This window comes from Rhinopithecus bieti, unplaced genomic scaffold, assembly GCF_001698545.2.
Source record: "Rhinopithecus bieti isolate Rb0 unplaced genomic scaffold, ASM169854v2 scaffold_1918, whole genome shotgun sequence".
NCBI classification, from domain to species: Eukaryota; Metazoa; Chordata; class Mammalia; order Primates; family Cercopithecidae; genus Rhinopithecus; species Rhinopithecus bieti.
Genome location: NW_016803680.1, coordinates 1,491,576 through 1,508,004, shown reverse-complemented (window position 1 = coordinate 1,508,004; position 16,429 = coordinate 1,491,576). Strand labels below are relative to the sequence as shown.

General features: G+C 43.3%; 1 protein-coding gene across 5 annotated transcripts in view; it reads left to right on the top strand.

Annotated features, from left to right (window-relative positions):
- Nucleotides 1-16,429, top strand: part of DCUN1D3 (defective in cullin neddylation 1 domain containing 3) — a 47,217-nt gene that overhangs the window by 2,345 nt on the left and 28,443 nt on the right. For 3 of the 5 annotated variants that reach the window (XM_017850081.1, XM_017850077.1, XM_017850087.1), the window contains exon 2: nucleotides 2,111-2,184. The exons of the other annotated variants lie outside the window; for them this stretch is intronic. The gene's annotated coding sequence lies outside the window, so the exon portion shown is untranslated. The remainder of the gene's footprint in view (nucleotides 1-2,110; nucleotides 2,185-16,429) is intronic. 5 annotated transcript variants of the gene reach the window in all.

Below are 16,429 nucleotides of genomic sequence, written 5' to 3'. Positions count from 1 at the left end.
AACAACATTTATTGACTCCTAAGTGCCAGCCAGTGTTTGAAGCAGTGGGTGTACACAGGTGAACACAAGCAAAAAGTTCACCTTTTCATGGAGCTTACATCAGAGCGGGAGCTGGGGACAGAGAGAGACATAATATATACCCCAGTAAACCAGATTTTGATTAAGCGCTGAAGAAAATAAGAGTGATGTGATTGAAAGTGTCTTAACTGTAGATGCAGTCAAAGAGGACCTTTCTGAGGAGGTGACACTTAAGTTGAGCTTTAAGTATAAATAAGGAGCCAGCCATCCAGAGATAAGGGGAAGATCCTTCCAGGTTCAGGGAACAGCTGGTGCAGAAACTGGCTGGAATGCGTTTGTCAAGTTCCAGGGAATGGGAAGAAAGGGTCAGGGTAGGTGGGAGGTAGTAGAAAGAGGATGGGTTGGGTGAGTAATAGCCAGAGCTTAGTGACCACAGGGGAGAGTTGGCGATAAGGTGAGAGAGGTGGATGTGGGGCTCAGAATAGGTAGGCAAACAAATTAAGAGCCAGAAGGAGTAGGAAGTAGAAAATGATGCTGCTTGTTGATTAATTCTATTGCCTTAACTAGGGTCTTATCACTTACTGTTTTTGCAGGTACTGTTGGACTGTCATAATAAAGTCACTCTGCTGAGTGGGAGAGGAAGAGGCAGTGGTCACCTGGGTCTTTTCTGGCATATAAATCTCAAGCTGAGTGTTCAGATTTTCAGCAGGATATTCAATTGAGGGCCCACCTCTTTCCTTATTTTGTCTTATATGCTACTATTTAAAATTGCATAATAAGTTCTCTGAATGTGTTCTAGTATACGAATCCTCCTTTGTTTCCAGCTCTGCATGAATTTAAGGATTGGGCAAGTGTTAATAATACACCCTTGTCCATCTACCAAGATGACCATCAGGATCTAAGTTTCAAGTTGTCTTTTGTAGGGAGGCAGTTTATGTTGCAATAGTTGCACTCTTGTCTTGGCCTTCTTATGACTAATAACACTCAGCTGAGGTGTAGGTTGGTGCTAAAAGTTCACTCAGTGGATTACATTAGATAAATGACCATTGTGGGGCTCAATTCCACTGTGTCAGCATCTTTGGGCTGGCATGTAACCAAGGGATGTAACCTACTTTTGCCTTCTGCTGGGGGCATTCATCTCTAATGGTGTGCTGCTTTTCAGCCTCACCTTGACCAGATTGTCCACTTGAGAGGCCCAATCAAGACTCCTTGATTTGGCCCTCTTGAGCCGTGTCACACTGGGCCGAAACAGAATATGCTTTTTTCTACTTTTGAACCCCACAACAGTGACTAGTGTGTTCTTTGAGTGAATTGGCTCTTTGAGCCAGGCGGTTGAGAGACTTAAATGTTGCTTGGGCTATTTGTAGTAAACTCAGTATTAGAAATGCTAAATAAAACCTTTTAGTGTTTGGGGAAAACGAATCAGAATTTGAGGATTGTCACCTGTTTTAGGTTCCTGTATTCTAGTGGCACCTGTAGAAGGATTATCGAAAACTTGAACAGAGCTTTCTGGGCAGTTCTGGGGGGTAATGAAGGGGACGAGGTAGATCCTGGTACTGAATTACTAATTCTGATTTGACTGCAAACAGAATGTCTTTTAGTTAGCAAGCAAATGACTAAAGTAAACAGCTAGGAACAGGCAAACAACTTCTACTCTTCATACTAGAGTATCTCAAAGGAATAGAGAATTGGTAGTGAGATTTATTAACTTAATTATTTGGCTTTGGCCCAGGTTAAAGATTTTGGACTTAATTTATATGCTGTTGCTGGGTATAAAATGCTGTATCCCATGAATTACTAAGCTCTCTCGACTTCATTTTCATTTCAATGGTTTATTGTAACTGAAGTATGAAAATATCCTGTAGGCTGAAGTTTCATCAGCCAGTTTGGAGACTGGTGGCTCTTTTCTAATTTTTGAAAGGGGGCGGGTGGGTAGGAGGGGACTTGAACACAAGGAGAAGCCATTGACTCCTACATTGGCTACTAATTGTGTTTGGGGAAAGAATCCGAAAATTTAAGTAAATTGGATTTTCAGAGCTGAGCTGGCCTTTTAATTTAGGGTACCAGTAGATTTGTTTCTTACACTTTGCAGGCTTTTGGACAAACTCTTCTGAAAGGTGGGCAACCTAGAAAGCCAGTTGATGCCACTTGCTATTGGAGTTGTGGGTAAGTGGTTTTACATTGCATTACACAACTTAAAGGTGATCTGATTTTGCTACTGTTTTGGTATACTGATGCTCTTTGATTTACAGTGGGGTTACCTTTGATAACCCTATCGTAAGTTGAAAATATTGTAAGTAAAAAACGCATTTAATATACCTCACCTGCCGAACATCATAGCCTAGCCTACCTTAAACATGCCAAGAACATTAACCTACAGTTGGGCAAACGCATCTAACAAGCCTATTTTATAATGAAGGATTGAATATCTCATGTAATTTATTGAATAAACACTGGAAGTGAAAAACAGAATGGTTGTGTAAGTACTTGAAGTAGTCTGGGACTGTCTCTATGTGCTGTAGTAAGGAGATTTAATTGTGCACTATCTGCTGGTTGTTTTGAGGTGAAGAAGTAACTTAAATTGAAACAATGGTGATGACGTGGTAACTCCTGTTTTCCCGGGTCTTGATAACTTAAAATTATCTCTTTGTGTCTGTTTATAGATGTTGATACCAGTGAACCAGAATGGGTTCTCTCTAAATGTTGAGACTGTTCTGAAGCTCTTTGGACAATGGACTCGGGTTAATTGAATTAGTGTTCAGTTCAAATCTAGTTTCACTAGTTCTTATGTCCGTTTTTCTAGATGATGGTGAATCCTATTCTTTTGGGTGGCGGGAAGAGATTACCACAGAACTTGACTGTTTAATTAGTGAATAATTATAAACTAGAGCTGAACGTATTTACATCCCCTTGGTATCCTGGGGGATTGGTTTTGGACCCCTTGGATACCAAAATTCTCAAATGATCAAGACTCTTACATAAAGTGGGTAGTATATGGGAAGGCGCAGGGAGTGGCGGTGATGCACATCTGTAGTCCCAGCTACTCAGGAGGCATTTCCAGATTACTTATTATACCTAATACAGGTTGGGTGTGATGGCTCATTCCTGTAATCCCAGCACGTTAGGAGGCTACTCCAAATACCTGCCCCCTTTTTTTTTCATTATGTGGGAGGATTGCTTGGAGACCAGGAGTTCAAGTCCAGCCTACGCAACGTTGTCAAGCCCTGTCTCTACAAAAAATTTAAAAAACTTAGCCAGACATGGTGGTGCGTGCCTGTAGTCCCAGCTACTGGGGTGACTAAGGCAGGAGAATTGCTTGAACCCAGGAAGTGGAGGCTGTAGTGAGCCGTGATGGAGCTGCTGCACCCCAGCCTAGGTGACAGAGCAAGACTCCATCTCAAAAACAACAGCCAAATACAATGTAAGTGGTATGTAAATAGTTGCTGTACTGTATTTTTTAAAATTCATTTTTTTATTATTGTGTTGTTGTTATGTGTTTTTTTCCAAATATTTTTGACCCATGGTTGGTCGAATCTGCCGATGTAGAACCTGTTGATACAGATGGCCAGTTGCACCGAAAATGAGAGAAAAGGTTGGAAGTGGCTCGAACTGTTATTCTTTGAAGTTGTGATACGTTGAAAGAAGAGAACGGCAGATAGGGAAATCATTCTCTTTAGGATGTGTGCAAATGAGACCTTCTTTAAATACCATACATTAGAATAGGGAATCTTAGTCAATCAGTCTTGAGGTAGTGATGAGCTCTTGTGGCAAAATAAGTCACCTGTGCCCAGTGCCTGGATACCAGCCTGGTTGCATGCAAAGGCAGACATGTTGATGACTCCTTTTACCTTCCTGAGGGCTTGACCTTGTTCAGGAGTGTCCTTTGAGCTATACTATGTTGTTGGGCTTGGGATTGAATTGCCACACAGAAGCTTGGATTGCATAGTGTTGGGAAGCATCATCCCTGATCCTTTGTGCCTTGCTCTGCTGGAGGGCTCAACCGCAAGACCTGGTGACTAGAAATAATTCTGTCACTTGGGCCTGCAGATTCACGCTAGGTCTGATGAATGACTAAGGATCTCCGATAGCAGCAGTGTGTAGTGTGGGACTCTTCATTTTTGAGACTGCTTAGCATCTCGGAGCCACTGCCCCTCTTTCTGCCTGTTGGTCCAAGAGAAAGTGTTGGAAAAACCTGCCCCTTTTTTATTTATTATGTATTCATTTATTTTTTGAGACAGGATCTCTCTGTGGCCCAGGCTGGAATGCAGTGGCATAATCAAGGCTCACGGCAGCCTCGACCTCCCAGGCTCAAGGGATCCTCCTCTCTTAGCCCTCCTGAGTAGCTGGGACTACAGGCCTGCGCCACCACGCACCACTAATTTATTGTATTTTTAATAGAGATAGGGTTTCACTGTGTTGCCCAGGCTGGTCTCGAACTCCTCACCTCAAGTGATCTGCCTGCCTCGGCCTCCCAAAGTGCTGGGATTACAGGCGTGAGCCACCACACCTGGCCTGCCCCTTTATTTTAGTAGCAGATTGTTTCCACACAAGCAGCAGAGTTGAGTTACAGCTTTTAGCTGTCTATCATTCATGATGGGTTTGAACTCTATGCAGTGTTTGCTTAAAGTGGATTAGTATGTGTCCTTTAATTTTGATTCTGAACGAGTCTCAAGTCATAACTTGACTACATTGAATGCTGTTAATTCCTCTTCCTGAAGTTTAGGAAAAGTAGGAAAAAGTCAAACCCTTGCAGAATCTTAGCATATCTGGTGTTTATTTCAAGCTGGGCTTGGAAGAGCCCTCTCTAGCCATCGTTGAAGTATGCTTGTGGCAGGGATGGGGGGGGTTTTGCTGTTTTCCTTCTGTTTCATGTTACTACTTCAGTCTGTGGAAAGTTACTGTAATATTCTGTTATGTTGGGCTACCCTATAAGATTCTAGTTGAATAAAATGTTCTGAGGCTGAAAACAGGTTGAAAAGTGGTGATTTTTAGTGGGAAAACAGAAATCAAGAAAAATGAGTAGGTCTGGCATGGTAATGCACTGCATGCCTGCAATCCCAGTACTTTGGGAGGCTGAAATGGGAGAATCTCTTGAGCCCAGGAGTTTGAGACCAGTCTGGGCAACACAGTGAGACCCCATTTTACAAGAAATAAGAAAAAGGAGCTGGGCATGGTGGTGTGCACCTGTAGCCTCAGCTGCTTGGGAGGCTGAGGCAGAAGGATCGCTTGAGCCCAAAAGGTCTGGCTGCGGTGAGCTGAGATTGCACCACTGCACTGTAGCCTTGGTGACAGAGTGAGACCCTGTCTCATTTAAAGGAAAAAAAAAAAAGGTGAGTAAATGCTTAAAGTCACAGAGCAAGCCCTAGGCAGCAGCAGGGCTAGAATCAGGCCTTCTCTGCACTAATTCTTGTTCTCTTTGTTGCACTGTATCTCTCAAACAAGTCGGTGTAGGCACCCGATAAAGTTTGAGTTTAATTGAATCCTTGGTGTTTGGACTCTGTATTCTTGGGTTCTGTACTCAAACATTTTGTCACAAACTCTTTATCTTTCAGAGAAGACTCCTTATAGTGAAGCATATGCAAAGCGAAGTTATTAATGGGTAATGGGGTGGGAGTCTCCTTAGTTTTAGTAGTGGTTGTGGATACTTAACAGTTGGCTTTTTTTCTTCAGAATAGTTCTGAAAGTGACCATATTACATTCAAATAGGAGTTGAGACATTATCCCTGTAAGTTTTCTTTTTTCCCCCAAACCAAACCCCAAAATGGTCAGTGCGCTGTAAGTTTTTCAGATAAGCAAGTGGGCCTGCTCTCAAACACCTGTGCAAAGTGCTGAACCAGACTTCAGTTTCCTGTGACCTGCCCTGGAATCTGAAGAGGAAAATCCAGGTGGATCCATGGACAGAACAGCTTTTGAACAGCTCTGTGGAAATAACCAACATAGACGTGCATTCCTTATTTTTAAAAAATATCTGTAAAGCAAACTGGCTTTCAGTTAAATAGTTGCTTTGTGTCTACTTAATGACTTGCCTAGTAAGTGCTCTTTAAACAGGAGGGGGAGGTGAATAATACCATTACAGTGAGGGTGCCGGGACTCTAGCAGTGTGGGTCCTACGAGGCAGCATCCAGGGGCACACTGGAAGTCTCTGGCCCTTTGGGGAGGTATTTTTCCCAGTTGTGACATTTTCTTCCTTCTCAGTAAGTGGAATTAGAGAGTGAGGAGTGATAGAGTGAATGCTCTGTGTCTACATTTGAGAATGTTGTCAGGTTCTTTTTCTCTTAGAAATGTAGTTGTTCTTTCATACAGTCACTTGTTCGGTCCTTTACTCAAAACAGTTGGTGTATCTCATGCCCATGGTGAGGAGCATTCTGCTTGAGAGTTTCCTAACTTTTTATGAAAGAGAAAAGCCGAAAGACTTCCAGAGAATTAAGATGGGAGGTTCAGTTGTCGGAGACGAGCTTGTGTAGGGTAGCTGGCCTTTGAGAGGGCACAGTGGTTGGTGGTATTGTGGACTGGGGAGAAACGCCCATCAGTGGTCTAGCTGGGAGAGGGTGGAAAATACTAACAGTGCACTTACTGTGGACAGAGGGTAGGGAACGAGCAGGCCCACAAAATTGCCCAACTCCAGGGAACGGCATTCACAAGGAGGGGACAGGGTCCTCTGGAGCTGACAGGTCTCTGACCACAAGTCCTCTCTTCCCCAACTGGAAAGGATATTTCTGCCTAAGAGGGATGAGTACAGGGACACAATGGCTGGTTTGGCCAAATTGGTCTCCAAGATGGACTAATCAGCCATAATCTGGAGTTATCCCTGTTCCCAGCTAGACTACTGATGGGCATTTCTCCTCACTTCACACCCAGCCCACAATACCATCACCATCACATCACCACTGTGACCCCTCGAAGGCCAGCTACCCTACACGTACTCTTCTCTGACAACTTAACTTCCCATCTTGGAGACCAAGCATCTTTACGGACTGCTGGCCGATTCCCCGCTCCCCGAGATTCCTGTCTCTTAGGGCTTTATTCTGACACATCAGAAGTTGATAAAGGAGGGATTGTAATTGTTTATATCCGTTAGAGTGTGGGGTTAGAGAACCCTGGGTGGTGGCTCTTGACATTTAACAATGTTTGCTCTCCAGACAGAATAGTTACATGTCAATTACTGAGGTAATTAATGATTCTCTTGTGGGAACTGTAATGTGAAAAAACTACTAATTAAAGAAAATCGGCTGGGTGTGGTGGCTCATGCCGGTAATCCCAGCACTTTGGGAGGCCGAGGTGGGTGGATCACAAGGTCAGGAGTTCAAGACCAGCCTGGCCAAGATGGTGAAACCCCATCTCTGCTAAAAGTACAAAAATTAGCCAGGCTTGGTGGCAGGCGCCTCTAATCCTAGCTATTCAGGAGGCTGAGGCAGGAGAATTGCTTGAACCCGGGTGGCAAGCGATTGCAGTGAGCCGAGATCGCGCCACAGCACTTCAGCCTGGGTGATAGAGTGACTCCATCTCAAAAAAAAAAAAAAAAAAGAAAAGAAATCATTTTGTACTTCACATTTCTACAACATCCGCATTCTCTTTGGCAGGCCACTTTAGTTTAGTCTTTCTTCTTTAAAAAAAAAAAAAAATTCAACCAGGTACTGTGATCTGTCCATAGGATCTGATTTCCTACTAGTGCCAGCCTGCAGGCAGTGCTCTGAATTGGTGACAGGTGTAGATTTAATGAATAGATCAAGCAGGGAAGTGGCTTCTGAGCATCAGAATGGTTAGTTTTAATGTGAACCTCTTAATTGAGTGTCCAGTAGTTCAGTCCTGTTACTGTGTGTAGTTAGCACAGACCCCACCTGTTTATTTCATTTTTTGTTTTGAGAGACAGGGTCTGGTCCTGTCGCCCAGGCTGGAGTGCAGTGGTGCTGTCGTAGCTCACTGTTATTTCAAACTCCGGGCCTCAAGTGATCTCCCCACCTCAGCCTCCCAAGTAGCTAGGACCAGAGGCACACACCACCATGGCTGGCTAGTTAAAAAAATTTTTTTTTGTGGAGATGGGGTCTTGCTTGTTGCCCAGGCTGGTCTCAAATTCCTGCCTCAAGTGATCCTCTTGCCTTGGCCTCTCAAAGTGCTGGGATTACAGGTGTGGGCCCCTAGACCCTCACATCCCACATATTATTTACTCATTCTCTCAAAATTGCTCCACTTCAGATGCCAGCTGCAGGTGTTGGATATTTCTACGTTACCTGAACTTCTGCCCAGCAGACTATAAATTTGGAGGTTCCCATGACTTCCCGTCCCAGGTTTGGTAATTTGCTAGCATGAGTCACAGAACTCAGGAAAGCATGATATTTAGGATTACAGTTTTGTTATAAAGGACTTATTTATAACTCAGGAACAGCTGAATGGAAGAGACGCATAGGGCAAGGTATGAGTTGGGGGGTGCAGAGCTCCCATGCCCCTTCTGGTGTGCCACTCCTGGCTCATAAATGCTTTTACCAACCCGGAAGCTCTCCCAGCCTCATTGTTTTGGAGTTCTGATTGAGGATTCATTACGTAGGCATGGTCATTGACCATTGGTGATTGAACTCTGTCTCTAGCTAGCCCTCCCCTCCCCAGAGCTCAGAAAGTAGGGCTTTGAAGTCTAATCATGTGCTTGGTCTTTCTGGCTTGGCCAGCCCTTGACTGGAAACTATAAGGGCCCATGTGAAATCACCTTGTTAGCATAAACTCTGGCATGTGGTCCAGAGGGCTCTTCATGAATAACAAAAGACAGTCAGAAAATTCCAAGGGTTTTAGGAGCTCTGGCAGGAACCAGGGACAAAGACCAAATATATTTTTCTTATACTCCATTAGTACTCCAGTTTTGTATATTGTAAGTAGTAATGGAATAAGGGTACCTAAAGTTGATTTAAATGATAATTAACAATTGGCATTTCTTGACACACCAGATACTGCAAATTGATTAGCTTTAGATTATAAGCAGCAAATTCTTCCTTCAATCAGTATGAAATGGCATTCCTAGAATATTCAGTGTTCTTGAACTTCAGAGGTGCATTAAGTCTATTCTTCCCTAATGCAAGAAACAAGCTTACTTTGTAATACAGATTTCATGTTACCTTTATTATTATTATTATTATTATTTTTTCACTCTGTTGCCCAGCCTGGAGTGCAGTGGCATAATCTTGGCTCACTGCAACCTCTCCCTCCCAGGTTCAAGCGATTCTCCCACCTCAGCTTCCCAAGTAGTTGGGATTACAGGCACGTAATTACACCATGCCTGGCTAATTTTTTTTTTTTTTTTTGAGACGGAGTCTCGCTCTATCACCTAGGCTAGAGTGTGCAGTGGTGCAATCTCGGCTCACTGCAGCCTTCGCCTCCTGGGCTCAAGCAGTTCTGCCTCAGCCTCCCGAATAGCTGGGATTACAGGCGTGTGCCACCATGCCTGGCTAATTTTTGTGTTTTTAGTAGAGATGGGGTGTCACTATATTGACCGAACTGGTCTCGAACTCCTGACCTAAAGTGATCTGCCCACCTCGGCCTCCCAAAGTGCTGGGATTACAGATGTGAGCCACTGTGCCTGGCCCTGGCTATTTTAGAAGAAATGGGGTTTCATTATGTTGGCCAGGCTGGTCTCGAACTCCTGACCTCAAGTGATCCACCTGCCTCAGCCTCCCAAAGTGCTGGGATTATAGGTGTGAGCCACCGTGCCCGGCCCATGTTACTTTTTAATATGACTTTTAAAAAGGTTTAGATATACATAGTGGGCCAGGCATGGTGGCTCATGCCTGTAGTCCTTGCACTTTGAGAGGCCTAGCCAGGGAGGATCACTTAAGCCCACCAGTTCAAGACCAGCCTGGGCAACATGGTGAAACCCTGTCTCTACAGAAAATACAAAAGTTAGCCAGGCATGGTGGTGCCCACCTGGGGTCCCAGCTATTTGGGAGACTGAGGAAAAGCACCCTAGCCTGGAAAATTGAGGCTGTAGTGAGTTGTGATTGTGTCACTGCACTCCATTCAGGGTGACAAAGTGAGACCCTGTCTCAAAACAAACAAACGAAAAATAGATATACATAGTGCATTGGTTAAGAGAGCATAGGCTCTAGAGTCAGTCTGGGTTTGAGACTGAACTTTATCACCAAGTTGTCACTTGACCTTGGATGAGCCACTTCTCTCTCTAAGCCTCGGCTTCCTCATGTATGGAGTGAGGGTAATCACAGTAAATAGTTGTGAGGATTCAATAAGATAGTGCATTCAAAGGACATGGCACAGTGCTGGGCATAAAAACAAACATTTAATAACTTTAGCTATTATTGGCTCTATGGCATCCATTGCTATGCCCACCTGGAATGGCAGCTTACTCCCACGGAGTCAAGAATCGTGTATCATTTTACCTCCTCTTATAGTCAGTTTATGGGACAGTGTATACAAGATTGCTAGGCACACAGTAGACACAAGTTATCTATCATTTGAAAATAAAACCTGTCCTCTGGGTATCTGGGAAATACACTAGTGACTCTGTAATGGAAACTTCCAGCGGGCTTCCAAAGCTGGCCTAAAACCCAGAGATGGAAAATCTTCCTCCTGAAACCCTATAGAGCCTGTATGAGTCCAGCAGTAGGGACAAGGGCTAGGATACTTGTTTCATGTGTCTGTGTGAAGAGATCACCAAACAGACTGTGTGTGAGCAACATGGCTGCTTATTTCACCTGGGTGCAGGCGGACTGAGTCCGAAAAAGGAGTCAGCAAAGGTGGTGGGATTATCATGAGTTCTTATAGGTTTTGGGATAGGTGGTGGAGTTAAGAGCAATGTTTTGGCACCCCTCACAAAGTACATTCTCAAGGGTGGGGAGAATTACAAAGACACTTCTTAAGGGTGGGGGAGATGATAAAGAACATTGATCAGTTAGGGTGGGGCAGAAACAAATCACAATGGTGGAATGTCATCAGTTAAGGCTATTTTCACTTGTTTTGTGGATCTTCAGTTGCTTCAGGCCATCGGATGTCTACGTGCAGGTCACTGGGGATATGATGGCTTAGCTTGGGCTCAGAGGCCCACATTCCTGTCTTCTTATGTTAATAAGAAAAATAAAACAAAATAGTGGTGAAGTGTTGGGGTGGCGAAAATTTTTGGGGGTGATATGGAGAGAGAATGGGCGATGTTTCTCAGGGCTGCTTCGAGCAGGATTAGGGGTGGCGTGGCAACCTAGAGTGGGAGAGATTAAACTGAAGAAAGATTTTGGGGTAAGGGGTGATATTATGGGGTTGTTAGAAGGAGCATTTGTCAATACTGTTGGATCAAAAATTGGGAAACTGATCCAGGAGACATTTTTGTCTTTGTATGCTTTGAGGTTCAGCTAGTTGGGCAAAACCATATTAGACTCTGGGAAAAGAAATAGATGTATTTCAGCCAGTCTAAATAATGTTTGACAGAGTCTCAGATAAAGTGAAAAGCCCAGATCCCCATGCAAAAGGGCTTCCTGACTGCTCAGAGTTTACTTGTTGGTGAACTCCTGTGAGTCCAGGTCTCTAATTCTTCCTGTGGCTCAACAACCAAGAGAGTCTACTGTAGTGGGACTACCACTGGACTAAGTCCTTAGTTCCAGTCTAGACTCTGCCACTGTTGCTGTTTTTCCTTGGGCAGATCACATCCCCTCTCAGTCTATTTCTTTCTTTTTTTTCTTTCTTTTTTTTTTTTTTTTTGAGACGGAGTCTCGCTCTGCCGCCCAGGCTGGAGTGCAGTGGCCGGATCTCAGCTCACTGCAAGCTCCGCCTCCTGGGTTCACGCCATTCTCCTGCCTCAGCCTCCCACGTAGCTGGGACTACAGGCGCCCGCCACATCGCCCGGCTAGTTTTTTGTATTTTTTTTTTAGTAGAGATGGGGTTTCACCGTGTTAGCCAGGATGGACTCGATCTCCTGACCTCGTGATCCGCCCGTCTCGGCCTCCCAAAGTGCTGGGATTACAGGCTTGAGCCACCGCGCCCGGCCAGTCTATTTCTTTAATTAAAACATAAAGGATTTAGGACTAAATCATTCTTTCTCAAGGTGTGGCTTTGGTTACACTTGTAATTTATGTGTTGCTGAAATGAATAGTCACGTGTTTTTTTTACTGCTGATGGTGCATAAGATGATTTTTGGTGGTACATGATGAATACTTTTCATTTACTAGTTCTGTTTTTTATTGTATTTACTTATTTTTTGAGATGGAGTCTTGCTCTATCTCCCAGGCTGGAGTGCAGTGGCGCGGTCTTGGCTCACTGCAACCTCCGCCTCCTGGGTTCAAGTAATTCTCCTTCCTCAGCCTCCCGAGTAGCTGGGATTACAGGCGCCTGCCACCACGCCCAGCTCATTTTTGTATTTTTAGTAGAGATGGTTTCACCATGTTGGCCAGGCTGGTCTTGAACTCCTGACCTCAGGCGATCCACCCTCCTCTCAAAGTGCTGGGATTGCAGGCATGAGCCGCCACGCCCGGCCTAGTTCTGTTTTTTAATGTGTATGAATGAAAACGTAACTATCAGATCACACCTATGAATTCATGGACAGTAGTGCTTAGGATGATACTAAAGTCATGTCAAAGACAAAACTGCAACCAGTTTAGTTTCCAGATCTCAATTGGCTGTATTGCAATTCTAGAATTGGGCAATGTTTCATTCCATAATATAGAATAAGTGTTTAGATGAGCTAAGCAGGAGTTGGCTTTATAAACAGAAGGGCTGAAGAAAGCAGAAGCAAAGAACAAAGAGTGTATCAGTCTTTTCAAAGCTGCTTTTCTTGTAAGGCAGGACAGGGAGACAGAACAATAGAGAAATAACTGAATAGTTAGCATTAGATTACTTAAAACTTTTGTGTGTGTGTGTAAGGATTAGGGAACTTCATTGTCATGCCAATTGAAGATTTAAACATGGAGTTTGGGAAGTTGGATGTTATCTCTTTCTCTTGGTTTCTGGGAAGGTCAGATAACAAACTTAGTTTGGGCATGAATGACTCCAGTTTGATTTTTAGTCTGGTCTCTTGGAGCCTAGTGCAGGAGCTTGGTCTAGAACCATGACCTTCTGTCATTTTTATTTAACAGTAGATATACTTTTTTAAAAAACTTTTAAGACAAATATTAGGTAAACAGTAGATGGGATGGTAAAGATGGGATACGAATGGCTGAAGTTTGTAGGTTTCAGGACTCAGTAACTCTAGTGCAGTGCCACACCTTATTTAATGAAGTCTTTGTGGTGATAGCCACAGCTGAGCAGGTCCAGATTTCGGGACTTAACGACTTGCCTTCAGAAGTCTCAGGCAAAAAAATAAAGACTTGACTAACTCAAGCAAATTGACAAATTTCTTGTTTTGCATTCGTGGCAAAAATACCCACAAGTAGGTTTTGTAGAATGTAAAATATCATAGACATTAGTGTTGGTGGCCTTTTTTTTTTCCCAGTGGAAAAACGAATAATATTGTTTCCTCTTTCACCTTTAGCAGTTTCCTGGCTACCTGGATTGCTCCTCGGTTCCTCATTGTTTGCTGTTGGGACTTTCCATGTTAGAAGTAAAGTTAGGGTCTGACTTGTTCTGTTGGGGTGGGAGAAAAAGCCTAATCACTTCTTGAACCCAAGCCAGTGCATGGATTCAAGGCTGTGTCCCATCTCAAGAGCTGACCTGTACATTACTTCTTCCTGGTGACAGTGAGACATGTGCCCTAAAATGATGTTAAACATTGAGGCAAGCAGTACTTAAAATCTCATTTCACTTTGTCATATTGCTCATAATTCGACATAGTGGGGTCTTGAGAAGGGAAACGATAGAAATGTAGAAATGATACAGACTACTGTGGGAGGCACTTGCTTTTTTAGTAAAACCCAGAATAAAACGGAAATCTCTGTTAGCAATAGAAGCCGAGAAAGCTGCTTTCAGATGTAGTTTATGGTTTTTTTTTTTTTTTTTTTTGAGCCTTAATTACCTGTAGTCCCTAGACATTTTCTCTGTATCTTAACACTGTCATCCTTCATTATCTACAGTTGGGTGTTGGTCTGTGTTTGCAAGGGATCTTGTTGAATTAACACCCTGTAAAGGGTCATGGATCTGGTGTAGCTCCTTGTAATATGTTATTTAGTGTTTCAAATTTTAGTTTTAAAAAATTGCTGTAAAGATGGTTCCAAGTGTGATAGCTCCCTGTGTCAAGTGTTACTAGTGAAGATTAGGTTAAAATAGAGCAAAATGCCGGGTGCAGTGGTTCACGCCGGTAATCCCAGCACTTTTGGGAGGCTGAGGCAGGCGGAATCACGAGGTCAAGAGATGGAGGCCATCCTGGCCAACATTGTGAAACCACGTCTCTACTAAAAATACAAAAATTAATCAGGCATGGTGGCGGGTGCCCGTAGTCCCAGCTACTCAGGAGGCAGAAACAGGAGAACTGATTCGCTTGAAAGGAGGCGGAGGTTGCAGAGAGCTGAGATCATGCCATTGCACTCCAGCCTGGTGACAGAACGAGACTCTGTCTCAAAAAAAAAAAAAAAAAGGAGCAAAATGGTGGCAGTGATATAGCCCAAGATTATTCTCCTACTTTATTTTATTTATTTATTTTGAGATAGGGTCTCACTCTGTTGCCCAGGCTGAGTGCAGTAGCCTAATCATGATTCACTGCAACCTTGAACTTACCTTCATTTATTTAATACAAGTTTTCTACATGACTTCATAATGAGAAACTCTCAGATGTTTCCCAACTGAGGTGGGATCTGTACTTCAATTCCTCATACTTTGTAAATTTTGATTTTGTCATTCTGTCTTGTCTCTAGAGAGATGTCGTGACCTGTGTCATTGGGCACATTGGCAAGGGGGGAAAAGCCTTTTACTGAAGGCTGTGTTTTGCAGGATTACAAGTCTGCCTTCCCACTAAGATCTAATTGACGACACGCGCAGCAAGCATCCTTTGAGCAGATCTTGAGTTCAAACCGAGAACTCCTTGGATATAAAATTACAAGACCACCTACTTGTAGATGTCAGGTTTCTAGAACATCCCATTTCCTGTGGTGCTGAAGTTAGTCATTATATGTAGGCAATGGCTGATGAATCTGGATACATTCTAAAAGGGGAGGGGCCGAGTTGTGACATTCGCCCTTGGTCTGCAGACCAGGTTTTGCAAAGCTAGAGTGGGGCTGTTTGTTTTCCTCTCTTCTTGGGAAGTTGCCATTGGATCAGTTTGTCTTGGTTAAGTAAGATCTTTTGTGGGTAGCTGAGCAGTTGGGCTTTTAAAGATGACAGCTACATGAAAGAAGACTGTTCTTTCCCAGTCATACAAATAATTATCTCCATGGTCGTATAATCTCCATAAGAAGTATGAGCATTTGAGACCACACATTTAAAAACTTAACATATAACAGAGTCAGAAGGAAAGATGTACAACATTGTGGCAGAGGTCTTCTCATGGTAGAATAACCTTTTAGTTTATCCAGAATCTTTTCACTCCTAAAATAAAGCCCTTTTAGGATGATAGAAACTTGAACATTCATGGTAACTTGAAGTAAAAAAATAAAAATGTTTAATTGAAGACTTAATCTTTAACTCTGACTTTAAAACTTTTCTAGTCAAAGAGCTGGAATTGCTTAATTTATCAGAGCATTTGCTTTTCCAAGTTTACAGCTCTCAACCGTTGATTGGCCTAGCAGAAAGAGATAATAAAAGTTATGCAACAGGTAAAAATCTTTCCAGTTGCCTTTTCCCCATTTGGAAGGAAACCTGTTTTTCCTTCCCTCTGAGTGGTTTGGCCTAAGCTCCTCCCCTTTCTGATTTGCATATTTACTATTTGCATACAGTACTTCAATTGATTCACTCAACAGAAAGTTCTAAAGATCTCCAGTATTTAATACTTCTGATACAACCTGCTTAAGCAAAAGAATTTTCAATTATGATAGCAGTTTAACAGAACAAAACTTTTAAAAACACACTTTTAACGTACTGAAGTTACGGAAACTCTGAAATCTGAAATGCTCTAAAATTCAGAACTTTTGATTCCTGACATGAGGCCCAAACGAAATGCTCATTGAAGAATTTCAGATTTCAGATTTTTGTATTAGGGATGCTCTGCTGGTAAGTACAATGTTAATATTCTAAAATCTGAAGTTCAGAATCCAGAACACTTCTGGTCCCAAGCATTTGGGATAAGGGATACTCAACCTGTACAAGATATTTTCTCCCTAAGAAGAACCAGACTGTAATTTTCAAGTTAGAAATCTGTGAGCAGGCCGGGCGCGGTGGCTCAAGCCTGTAATCCCAGCACTTTGGGAGGCCGAGACAGGCGGATCATGAGGTCAGGAGATCGAGACCATCCTGGCTAACACGGTGAAACCCCGTCTCTACTAAAAAATACTAGCCGGGCGAGGTGGCGGGCGCCTGTAGTCCCAGCTACTCGGGAGGCTGAGGCAGGAGAATGGCGTGAACCCGG